At 38.4% G+C, this 13,385-nt stretch overlaps 1 protein-coding gene across 6 annotated transcripts in view; it reads right to left on the bottom strand.

The window, feature by feature from the left end:
* The window catches only part of DPYD (dihydropyrimidine dehydrogenase), a 340,194-nt gene that overhangs the window by 119,298 nt on the left and 207,511 nt on the right, over positions 1–13,385 (bottom strand). The window lies entirely within an intron of this gene.

Below are 13,385 nucleotides of genomic sequence, written 5' to 3'. Positions count from 1 at the left end.
TGTTACTTTATATTGAGATCTCCAGTTTGTTTTTCAAAGGGGAAGGAAGTAAGATACAACAGATCAACACAAAAAAACAGGCCAAACACTATCAGCTCACAAATAAGTCTAGAGAAGCTCATGATGGGAGTTCGAAAATGTTACCATTTGCTCACTCTATCACATACAAAATCCGCATGAGAAGAAAATAACAAAGATTCTCTTCTCAGCCTAAACAGAGGTACTTATTTTCAAAGACAGTTATTTTCATGTAATGACTCTACTTCTACCAATGAGATTCCATCTATTTAGTAAGATTATTTGATGGATGTCAGTGAGTACCCTGGATTATAGCTTCAAATTGGGACCTAGAGTTGTTAGGATCTAACATCCTCAGACAAATAAAAGCCAAGGGTTATGAACAAACACGTTTCTTAGTAAAATAACAGAATGCCATGGCTTTGACAGGAGCGCAAAGTTAAAGAGGTTGCTCTTTAGGACTGCAGCTGTAGGAAACAATAGAGCAGCTTGGTGTTGTAACTGCTCCTCTGCCATGTGAGAGTTGGCACTATATCAGCCATTGTCAGGGCAGCAGTTGAGCTACCATGGCCTTGGCCCAGCTTGTGCACATACGTGTGTAGGCACAGATCAGGCACATGGAAAGTGTGGATAAAGGAAAAGCTAACTTTCCATTAAAACATTTAATGGGAGTCCTACCAACTTGGAATATGACTGAAAGCAAAATGAATGGACAGAACAAAAAGAGATCTGATGCACTTGTACCTCCCATGCCTCAGGGCCCTCTTTAATTTAGGCATGGTAATTCCTGAAGAGTGAAAAAGAAACCATGGAATATGAGTTCCCCAAAATAGATGTTTAATTAAAGAGAATATAGCACTTGTATGAAACACCTCAGGGAAACTCAAATATTTGACACGATTAGAAAGTGTATGTCTATTTTATGATAGTCTGTTGAAATTTTCAGTGCTTCAGGTAAACCCTTCAAGTTCCATTGAAAATTACCCACGTGGCTGAAGACTTCCCTGGAAATTTAGTAGAATCTTTGGGATTTTTCTTCTTGCATAGGAAACTTATCCTAGTTCAACCTTTAATCTCTTTGGTAATGAGTGAAAACGAATACATGGGCGAATGGAAATTAGCTTTACTGAAAGGAAAAGATGCAAGTTTACAAAGGCTGAATACAAGATAAGAGTGAAGACAGATACTTATTTTCAGCAGTACTCCTTGCAAACAATACCTTCAAGTCCTTGTGGACCTGCCATGCCCCTGCTGTATTTCTGCACTTCCCACACTTACTTAATATAAAGAGAAAGCAGAGGAGGCCAATACAATATTGGAGAAGCTAACAGAAAAAGGATATATCTAATTCTACGATATTTCAGACACATGCTATGACCTGTAGCAAAAGCTTTACACCAGGGTGCTGACACATTATTGATTCTTAAGACCACATATGGAAAACAAGCCTGGCAAAAGGCAACACAAATTTGTGGATTTTTTTCTTCCACCTTTAGAAATTTTTCTCTCATCAAGTTATCTGCCCAGCTATACACACAGTCCTTTCTAACACAGTCCTTTGAGCACCTTGCCCATTGTTAGTGGTTAAACTCACAATAGCACAAGCAGCTCTCCGCAGGGTGCCCCTCCAAGAAGGGAAGCCAACTGAAGACAAAAATGTTCAAGGGCTGCAGGCTGCTATCATAGAGGGAACGGACAGACATTGACTGAAAGGGACCCAAAGATCCCTTCCAGTCCCTGAATGCTTCTACATACATGCAGATATATTTCCATTATTACTTAGCAGCAAAGCTGCTTAATTTATTAGAAAGCAAATTCATTAGAAAATAGAGACAAAATGCACACAGAATAACTTTGTCAGAGTTCCCTAAATCCTGTATTTAGTCAGCCAGCAATTCCCCAGGTCCAATCTGTCTCTTTGCATCCCCGAGAAGTCCATCCTATCTTCCCTTGTTCCATCACCCCCAGGGCTTCTTTTAATTCACTTCCTTGGATTTGAAGGCTCAAGAAAACTAGCAGTGTCGGTGCTGATAGACGAAAGAAATGTAGCTCAGAGAGGAGGGAGAAAAAAACCCTCCCTTTTACATTTTAGAGCCCTGTGATCTACTTCATCATGTGACATTGCTGGTGCCAAAGCAATACTTGAGAGGAGTGAGTGATTTTGTCAGCCTGGTTGCATTTTCCACAACTCACCCACTCTCTGTACACCGTTATTCTTGTAGTGATATACAGAAAAGCACTGATAATTTGCTGGTTTTTCCACAAACAGCTCTCTAGTTAGGCTGTTCTGATAGATGAGGGTATGGTCATTAAGAAAGTGTGTGGGAATAGGTTGTAAGGCTTGTCCTTTCTTCAGGAAATTTTCTGAGGGTTTTACACGCCAGCTGCACAGGGGAGACCTATCAGTCCCTTGTGTAATTCTCTCCTGTCTGGTCCAGGTACTGGACTTCAGAAAGAGGAGAGACTGGTCAAACTCTAAAACCTGCCTGATTCATGGGCCAGGTTCAACTCATGAGTGAGATAATCTGCAGATATTCTCAGGGCTGGGAACATGGAATCTTTTCAGTGGCCAGAGTAGAATCAGTGGGATCCATCCCCACCGGAACTTCACCAAGGATCACTCACACAAAGATTTTCTGTGTTATTTTCCTGTTGGAAAGCATGGATGAAAGGATGGTAGAAAGCTACAATGCAGACTAACATAATAATAACTGTTTGATCTACTGATTTTTGTTTTCTTGTGATACCTGTGCCTTCCTCCTCCAAATGCTAAAATGATTCTTCTGAATTTTCCACTTCTTTGGGCATTCTCTCCAAATTTGTATTATTTTCTCTGAATAGTCTAATTTCATAACCAATTTACTTTAGCAGAAGGTTAGACTAGCTCAGCTCACCTCACCTCCTGAGGTTCCTGACAACCTGAATTTTCCTATGAGCACTCCCTGAGAAAACACACATGATCAACAAGTATTCTTGCCTCATTCTCTTCATGTTCACTTCATACCCTTGCACCAAGCATAGAACCAACTATCTTTAGCAATTCTGACGTTAAGCCTAACAAGCCTTCTCCAGGCACAGGAACCTGCTGCAGTCTGGTATTTGTTCAAACCTGTCTTTTATCTTTGTATTCTGCCTTCTGTTCTCTCATGCAATCTTCAAGCTGTCATCTTTGCTCCCCTGTGAGACCTGGTCCATTGCCGTCTCCACTGACTCTTCCTGTGATCCTGCAGGGCCAATCTCTTTTATTTTTCTTCATTGGTACCTACCTTCAGATTTTGTTCTTCACTGTCATCAAGTACTAAAGCAAAAATAATCTTCAGTACTACTTTTTCTGACACCGTCCAAGCTCATTCAGCTTTGCTTTTTAATTAGACTCAGCAGCAAGGCCATCTCCACAGCTACAACATGCCATCCACCTCCCTCACATACAATGCACAAACCTCAAACTGCCACAAAGAGAAGTACCAGGCACACTCACACATGTTCATTGATTCCTACCAGCTTTCACCTCCTCAAATGAACAAGAGCTCTCCTGACCTGGTGGGTGACAACTGTTTCTGCTTAGGCACACATTAACGCAAGCCCTTTCTTACACAAAATTAATTCTTGTTGCTCTTTTCAAATGATTAGCAATAAATTAGCACACGATAACTTCTTGCCAGTAACATTTTAGGAATTTTTTTAAAGGGGAAGGAGACAAGATAAGAAGGTAAGACAAGTAAGAAACATGTTTTGTGGACTATACAAAAAACTTTTAAAAATAAATATTTTCATTTGGAAAAGATTGTTTCTTATATAAATATTTCTATAGTGAAAAATATACTAAAATAGTTCCCTAGCAAAGAAAGAAACTCTGCTTTCTGACAGGCACAGAAGCTCTCAAGACGTAAAGATGAAAATCCATGTTTTCTGTTGAACTTGATCTCTTCATATAACCTTCCTATTACCACCAGTATCTCCCAGCTGGGCTAAAAATTCAGTGAACAGCAGTGCCACTACACAGTGAAACTCATGATGGCAGGTCTTCAGTGCTTCCATCTGAGATATGATCAGAAATTCTCACGAGTGGGTAGCTCTATGCTTTTTTATATGCATTATAATTTACTTAAGTAGTAGCTTGCTGTTATGTCTGATGACCTAAGTAGTTTTTTGGCTACATTCCAGAAGCAAAGAAGATACAAAATTAAGGGCTAGAAGTTGGCAGCTACCTTTTGGCTAATCTTTCCTCCTTAACTGCCAGTTCCACCCACCTCTTCATCTTCTATGGAAGTTTATCTGGAGATGCTGAGAAATCGAAAGAGGCCTTATTATTTTCACTAAATATTTGGATGTTTAATAAAATTGTTATCTAACTTGTTCAGTATACCACTATGTTATTACATATTTCAAAATTAAAATGCATTGAATAGTCTATAGGATTATAGTCCCATCCAACTGAATGCACTGTAAGACCAACTGCCATCTAACGTTGGAGAGATTTTATCAATGACCCAGCAGTGAGTGCGCGTGTTCCCAAAAAGATAAACTGAAAATAAATCAGGTGAAATGTGGATGCCTCTGGCAGAATCGAAGGCAGAAGTCCTTCCAGGAACCAGAGGGGTGCCGACAGCACAACAGTAGGAAAATGCAAATGTGACTCATATACATTTTTAATGTCCATCCTTTACCTTGAAATGCACACACTGCTCACAGGTAAGAACTTGGGCACCTATAAAATTCACAGAACCTCTAGATACTCTCATCTGAACTGTAGTTAGATCAAACATTCTGCAAGAGTATTCAGATTTTAATATGGATATCTCGCATAAATGGCTGGGTGGCCAAGATTTACGTGGTCAAGAGTAAGTCTATGAGATTTTTACACTGCAAGAAAAGTGCCATAGAACTTCAATATAACTTTTTGTCAAACCTAAGACCTTAACTAGCTGTTAGGTATAGACAGAAACAATCAACGTAAGTACAATTTTATAACAAAAATGTTAAACATAAAGAGAACTAAAAGAAAATGAAACTTGAAATAGATTAAGAACTGAGCTTAAAAATATGTAAGAAAGACGTAAAAATAAACCAGCAAAAAAGCATTCTTTCAGGGAGTCATGAGTCTGAGAGGTGCAGCAGCAAGAAATAGGATAGAAAAGTACTCTGTTATTTTCTTAGCGTTTACATTTAACTTATGCAGCTCAAAATAAAGGATGTATTTAGGTCTCCTTGAAAGAAGGCTTTAAAACATCTATTTGGGTTCAAGTGTTCAGAAAATAAGTACTTACTGTTACATTTTTCCTTCAACAATTAAAAGAGTATACCATCTCCACTAAATAGGCACACAAGGTTTAGACACACAAACCAGTTACTGCTGATTTAAGAGTTACCAGCAAACAGTGCACCTGCAGCAATCACCTGCTTCAGCACTCTTTGAAACCCCACAAAATACAAGGTAAGTCCAATTTGCTATGTCCAAAATTAAAGAAATTCATATTAACTTGAAATAGCTTGTATTTTCTGCAAGTTACAAACATGCACACGGGCAGTTACCATACTGACACACAGTAATTTGCTGTCCTGTGGTATTAATAATTTGTTTGTATGTCTGTGTTCACGTAACAGTACGTCAGACTAATGCTATACGAACAGAGAAAGAGTTTTGCTTTTTGGGTCCTGCTGACCACCTGATTTTGCATGTTTAGCAAGTGCAGTTCATTAGTTTTGAACAGAACATAAAAAGGAATTAAAATACAAAAGCAGGGTGAACAGATCTAGAATATGGAAATGTGACAGACACGAGAAGTTTGGTGAAGATGACTATGTAAAAGTTTATGACAACAGTACTTAATGTGCATAAAATTTCAGAAGTAATCAGCAGTGTTGAGGGGGTAGATTAAGATGAGTTCAGAGCTCACTAAGAATTCTGCTAATCTACATGTTTCAGTGGATAAGGGAAAAAAAAATCTTGCAATCCTTTATTCCCACATTTTGCTCTGAATTTGAGATCTTCCCACAGCCCCCCTCCCCAGAAAGCACAGGAGGCTGGGATATAGTCCAGCTGCTGTCAATCAGACTGAAGAGCTGGCTCAAATCGTGATAGATTCAAGCACTTGCCTCTGCCTTTCTTGTCTATGCTAGAACATGTCTGCACAGAGCCAGCTCTCCTACTGCCGACACAGTTCATATTAGTAAATGCTTTTCTTGCTCCAGAACAAAAATAAACAGTTTGATGGTATAACTGCATCTACACTAGGGTTCTGCCAGGACAGCAGTTAGATGCAATTTTATTTTTAGTATTCCTAGCCTACATAAGTATGTGAGCAAGACTTTTAAATATAGAACTAGCCTTCATATTTTTCTTCATTAGAGCTCTAGCAGAATGCCTTAAATGTAAACCACATTACAGAAATCAAGTGCAGAATATGGGCTACAGGAACAGCATGTACTTGCTACTTTTATCAGGTATAAATTTGCTTTCTTATTATTATTGTAATATACATTACACAAAAGAGAAAAAGCAGAATTTTCTAAATCGCATACACACAGTGCCTCATAAAAGGCCAAAAATCATATCACAGTCAGTATAAATGAATGTTAAAGCTACTGTGCATTTTAAAAGGTCAACTTTTGTAATTTACCCAGTTACCAATGTCAAACATGAAACGGAAACTGGAGAGAAGTATTTGGGGATAAATGTTTTGCACACATAATAAGGCTAATAGAATTTTGCCATTCTTACAAACTTTAGATTCTGATTTTGATGGATCATTGGCTATTGGTAATTTTAAAATTTTGCCATTTGGGAGTTTATTTTTTAACATTCACACACAGTCATTTTCTCCCCAGCCAATGGCAATGTCTACATCCTAATATTAAAAAGATAACTACCCAGAGAAGGGCATTTCCCAGGGAGTAATGACTGGCTGGGAGGAGTTGATGGCCTGAGGCACTGCTGAGGGCCATTAACCCTGGCCGGTTATTAATCGCCAGGAAATGCCCTGAACCAAGGTTGTTATTGCTATTTTAAGCACAGATTGGTGGGGGTGAAATGGACATCTTAGCGTACAGGTTTTTTTAATACATGATGCCATTTCCTTTGTCGCAGTGTATGGAGGACATTTCTAGAAAGAATGAATCCTCTGCCTGATACCCAGCCGGATTTCACAGATCATTTCGCAGCACTCTATTGTGCACACTGTAACTTACCAAACTGAGAAAACAGTTGGGGATTTTAAGAGCTTTTCTTTTCTCTCTAAATAATAGTCTGCATAGAAAAGATAAAAGGAAATTCGAACTTTAATAAGATGAACAAAAATATTAAACTCTTCATGTCACTGTCAGCAGAATTACATTCTAGAAATATCTTTTTTAATCACACTGCCTTCATGTTTATCGCATTTCCTTTGTCAATACTCCCGCTTAACGGCCACTCACATATCTCTTCAAAAAAGGAATTTTTAGCAGCAACAGCCAAAGCACATCCTGAACCAGCTTCAGCTGATGCTAGCCATTAAGGAGTTTGTCTTTTCCAATAATCAAGCAGATTGGGTCATTTTCTAGGAGATGGCTGGTGAAGTATTTCAGAAACTGCTTTAATTTTCTCCTAGTTCTTACCCTAAGGCTAAAGTTTTAAAGACGCATTCATAGTCCTCACAAAACTGTGAAAATTGTTCTTTTCTTGCAGGGATCAATAACTCACTCTTCGAATCAAAAGGATATTCTTAGCATATGTACAAATAGTCCTCTGCCTTACCGCACTACTCACTATTTGTCAAACCTTGGCTGTGAAACTAAAACAAACAAAATAAGTCACAGCTTTATAACAGGCACAGGAAGAAAGTACAGTTCTACACTAAACTAGTTTGACAGGTTTCTCAACAAAGTGGTAGTTTCCAAGTGCAAAGCATGAAAGATCTTCTCACATGTCTCCTCAAGGTCCTAATTTTCCACCACAAACACGTACACCTGAATCATAGACTGATTGTAAAAATCTCACTGAATTTACCATGTGATTCTATTTAGAGTTACAGATTGCCACTTCCAACAAAAGATTTTTGCTGTCATAAAATAAAACTCCCTCAAATTGATGGCCAGAGTGCATGCTTCCACCTCTCTGCCAGTTTAATCAACATATTCTTAAAATAATAATAATAACAATAACAAAAGACCCAAAATGAATACACTAGCAGTTGGGACCAATCAATATGACACATTCTGCATGATCATTGGAACATGCATGAACAGACATTGTCTCTGGGTAAATATTTAGCAAACTTTCTTGTGTCCTATATGTAGGATTATCTGTGGTGACCCTCTGGAAATGCAGCCTTTCAAATCTTAGGAAACTGAAGACCACACTGGAATTACAAAACCCTTAGTACATCATTTCAAACTAGTACAAAATAAACCTTCATCTCAGCTTGAGTTCAAGTAGTGCAGTTATATGCTAATCATGTTCTCAAAATGTAATACAGGCACAATGGTCCAAAGGTTGAGACAGGACTGTGAGGCAGGAGATGGTTTCTAATCCTGGGTACAAATCTAACAGCTCTTCTTTGAGCATTGACAATGTAAACTGGGTTATGTAGCTCAGTACCACTTCTCTGACACACACCAGTAGCAGCTCTCTAGGGCAACCTTAGAGTAGTATTTCCCTAGAAAATTCTCCCAGCTTTTAAGAAACCTGTGGCACAGGAATTTCCTGAGCCAGAGGTGATGCACTCATAGCCTTCTCCAAATAATTTTTCCAGTTGATTCTTTCTCAACCCATATGTACCTCTGGCACCAGCAATGCCCTGTGAGAATCAGAATCAGTTCCACAGAAGCACGTGGTGGGCTGTCTCCTACTGCTCATTTCCACCCATCACTCTTCTGGTTCCAACCCAGCAGCACCCTTGTTGAGATAGACAAATGTGAACTGCACAGCGTATTCAAAATATGGGGGGAAAAAAAAAAAAAAATCAATACACTGGCATAGGGATGGGTTTTGCTTTGTTCTCTCTTCCTTTCCCAGAAGTTCTGTGTGTGATACGCTTTATTTCAATGCTATTCAGCATTAAGCTGAGATTTTCATAGTGCTCTCTACTGTAACCCTAATACAGCTAGCTTATAATCAATCCCTGTGTATAAATTTAGTACTGTTTTATCCCATGTGCATACTACATTTATCTTAATTTAATTTTATCTGGCAATTCATTGGCCAGTCACACAGTAACTCAAGATCCTTCACAACCCTTTATAGTTTGCTCTTATCTTTATCTCCCTACAATACTATTACCAGCAAAGTTCACATTCTTGAAGTTCTCTCTCTTTTCCAGGCTGTTAATAAACATTTTAAATGGCACAGAACACAGCGCAGATCCCTAGAGAATCTCTCTGGAGCTCTTTATCCACTGTGAAAATTGAGTATTTATTCTTTAACATTGTTTCCTATGTTTAACTAGTTGTTTATTCATATGGGTTTCTTCCTTCTAATCTTATAGTAACTTAATTTCAATCAAATCCTTCAGTGAGGGACACTATCAAATGCTTTCAGAAACCCAAGCTCTTTTTATCAACTGAGTCTCTCTTGATGTCCTCAAAGAACATATTTTAAGGTATAGCATACTAAAAAAGGGGTTTCTTTACTCTCTTGGTTTTTTGTTTATGTTAATTCTATTTTTTAGAACACCTTCTACCAATTTGCATACAAGGGTAGAAGATTTTGGGTCTGTAGTTCTCCTGATCTCTCCCAGAAAAGTTGTTACGTAAGCGTAGTTCTCATGCCAGTTGTCTGCTACTTTTTCAAGTCTCATGCAGATCTGCTATAGCCAACATTACTATCAAAAAATGCTGATGATAGATGAGAATTTTCCTGTATTTACTCTTGTTTGTTTGCTTTCGGTTTTAATAACACCAAAGCTTCAAGAAGGCAAAATTTGCAGCACCATATTGTGTAGCTCAGTCCCACCTCTTTTAATATTCAGGTCATATGAGGTTTGTGGTTAAACACAAAGAAAAAAGGGAAGGTAGTCATAACGCTCCATGCTCCAAGGCTTCTTCCCTTCTACTCACCACAGACGTCATTGGAAACGGAAGAGTCTTGGCCGTTCTTGCACTCCACACTAGCTAGGGCCAGGTGGTTTAGTTCCTGAGAGAGGCAACCAGTGTCACTGCCTTATCCCAACCTCATCCTCCCTCTTCAGCTAGGATTTCCTCTGATGTTAATGGACTAGGCCTACTGCCAGTTTTCTGTAGTAAAAGGGATCTTTTCCATATGGTGAATTTAACAACTGCTGTGTGGGTTTTTTCACCTCCTACCAAGCACCCATGACGGCTGGCTCTGGGAAGTTCAAGCTGCAGCAATAACAACTTCTGGAGCTTTTTTAATGTGATTTGTGGATCTGAAATTCAGATAAAGGAACCCAGGTAGCTATTCTGCCCTGCTAGGCACCTCCATGATAGGGAGTGTGACAGCTTCTAGGCAGCTCAGCTGTGTCTCCCTCCTTTTCAGATCATGGAGAAAAGCATCTGGGCTTCCAGCTCTTCAGCTTAGTTTTGGGGTTCAAGAGTACTTAGTGTTTCTAGCAGAAGAGGTTTCTCAATTCAACACATCATGACACTGATATCTGAATCACAGAATCAGTGTCACAGCTGACAATCTGGTATCCCAGTACAAATTTCTCAGACATCTGCTTGTTTGTGAAGGACTTCTATTAGACCTGTAGGGAATGACATTTCCCCGGCAAACTATTTTGTTTATTAAGTGTCCTTTCAAAGACCTTTATCTGCACTGCTGTGACCTCCTGCACGTTCTCAGACTTAAACCTCAATACGCAAATTAGTTTAGTAAAAAGAAGACAGCAAATACAAACAGACCAATTTTCTTCTCACTTTCACAGCTCTCTGACTGAGGGTTGTTTTCTTGCTATATAGGAAAGCAGTGGACACAGTATTTTCAAAACTGCATCCTTTGAAAATTTAAGAATAAACAACATGAGTAATACCATGTTTTAAACAGTTTCAACCAAGTTGCTGAAGTAATACTTTACTGAGATGACTGAAATACTGGAAGTAAACAATCCAATTTTTAACTGCCAATCATTTTACCAGAGAATCACTTAATTTAAAAAAAAAAAAAAAAAGAGTCACCTTAAGCCTATACTGTGCATACCATTTAATTTCCTTGTGTGTGTATGTTTTCTGAAACAGCAGTAATAGTGATATTAAGTGAACTCAAATTTTAAAAAGTCCCAAATCAAAACAGCAAAGCTTTTGATGTTACTTCAGAAGCAAATGTACAAAATCCTGATACTTTCTGCTTTCTCCTCTGCTTGGACCCTTACAAATATTTAATTCACTGCCACTGGCATTGCAGTAAGTTTCTGCTGGTGGCAGCTTTTGCCCCAGTCCCCTTGAAGTGGATTAAGGGTTGGAGAAGCTCGCAGAAGAGAAGGCAGGGAAGGACTGTCCGTTAGGGATAATTGTGAGGTACAAGCAAGAATCAGGAGTCGGCAGAGCCAAAGAACGAGGCCACCCACTACAGGGGTGAAGACAGCACAAGAGAGATGCAAGTTCCTGATCTATACAGAAAACACGTCACAGTTACGTGACATTATCCACTGAGCTGTAACTGGTCATTCTCTTCTGCAGAAGCTCTTCTAAAATTCAGTTCAAATCCTAGGCTTGGTTGGGGGAATTTAGCTGCTCTTTTTGCACTATGGTTCACTTCTTTCTAATAGTACAACTTAGGATGCTGTTGTCAGATCATCCTCTAGTGAAGTAACTATTTTGCTCACATCCCTTTCATCTGTAAGATAAATCTTACTTTAAATACATGTACTGCATAGGAAAAGCAATTATGTGTACATTTTTAGTTGCTTTTAAAATTTACTGTAGTAAGGTAAATTTTTTTACTGTAATCACTTGTGTCCTGATCTCTATTTGGCCTTTGTTTGACTAGAATATGTCACTCTTTGCTTGTTAATTAAGTTAACCTAAACAGTTCTCAGAAACTGTTTTTCGATTTAATAAAACACATCAAATTTAAAAAGCCTTTCTAGAGGAGTGAACAGGAATTGGGGAAAAAAAATCTGCAAGCTCTAATTATACAGAATATTCAAAATAAGCATCAAGAGACTTTTACTCAGTGAATAAAAATCTGTTCTCAGCAGCAAATTTACCATTATAATTATGACAGTTCTTAGATGAGTTCAGAGGCATGTTTTAAAAAGCCCTGCCAGCAAAGGCAAGGTCTACTGCTGGGTGCTGCTTCCCCTGTGCCCACGCAGGTGTTACCAACCTCAAAAATGCCACAGCAGCAGCCACAGCCAACGTGCAGGAGCTGAAATCACATTCTCAAAGCAATAACTCAGACAGTGAGGGATGATCAGAAGATGCTCATCCCAGAAACGATGGAAGAGTGGGACTTCTTCATCCCACACAGGAGGCTGGGTCTCAGAAAATTCAATTTTTCCCTTTTAAATTGTTGCTAGTGCTTTTCCTCACAGAAGAGAACGGTTTGGTCTCAAGCACAAAGTGCTTCAATAGATTTTTGGTGAAGACTGCAATGGGAGACCATTCCCACAGCAGAAATGGTCAGTGGTCTGTCCACATGCAATATTCAGGATGTGAAAATCTAAATCAGAGAATTACAATATTACCTTTTGGTTTCATTATTATGAAGCCCAGTTACAGTAAATAAAGTGACATGAACCTCAGCAAAGAAACACACAGTGTACCCTAAGTGAAGCAGGATATTAAACATGTAGTACTTCAGTTTTACTATCAATACAATGTGTGTAAACATTTTTGTACTTGTTAATGTGTACATTTATACTCCAGGAACTGAGAAAAAAAATATAATTGTCTTCATTCCCTCATATATTCAGAAACATTCACTTATTTTGTTCATAGCTGATCTATGGAGGTAATAACTTCAAGACAGATGATATGCAGGCTCTGGGATGTTTAGCTCTATCCATTCAAAATAATGACCAAGGAGAATTTTACTCTCCACCTCATTGTTCTTATTCACTAGAACAGTAACGAAAAACCATTTATGCCAGCTAGCTGGTATCATTATTCCCAACTTTGGTTAGTACCTTCTAGACAGATATTCCCCATAGGCAAGAAGGCTCTAACAAAACTCTGTCCTTATAGTGAAGTTAACTTTAAGTCAGTCTTCTTGTTTTTTTCCTCCTAAAGCAGCCAATTGTCTATAAAAATACTAGAATTATCTTTCACATTTGGATTAAGAATGAAAAGCACAAAGATTCCTTTAATAATCAAATTCAATTGACAAAGAAAATTATTATTAGATATTACATCTTTAAATATGATCTTAAATACAAAATTATTAACAGTGAAACTGATAAGCATCCACATTGGGATCAACGCTTTCCCTT

Source organism: Patagioenas fasciata, chromosome 6 (genome assembly GCF_037038585.1).
Source record: "Patagioenas fasciata isolate bPatFas1 chromosome 6, bPatFas1.hap1, whole genome shotgun sequence".
NCBI classification, from domain to species: domain Eukaryota; kingdom Metazoa; phylum Chordata; class Aves; order Columbiformes; family Columbidae; genus Patagioenas; species Patagioenas fasciata.
The sequence above is the reverse complement of the archived record's forward strand: the minus strand, read 5'-3'. Positions and strand labels throughout refer to the sequence as shown.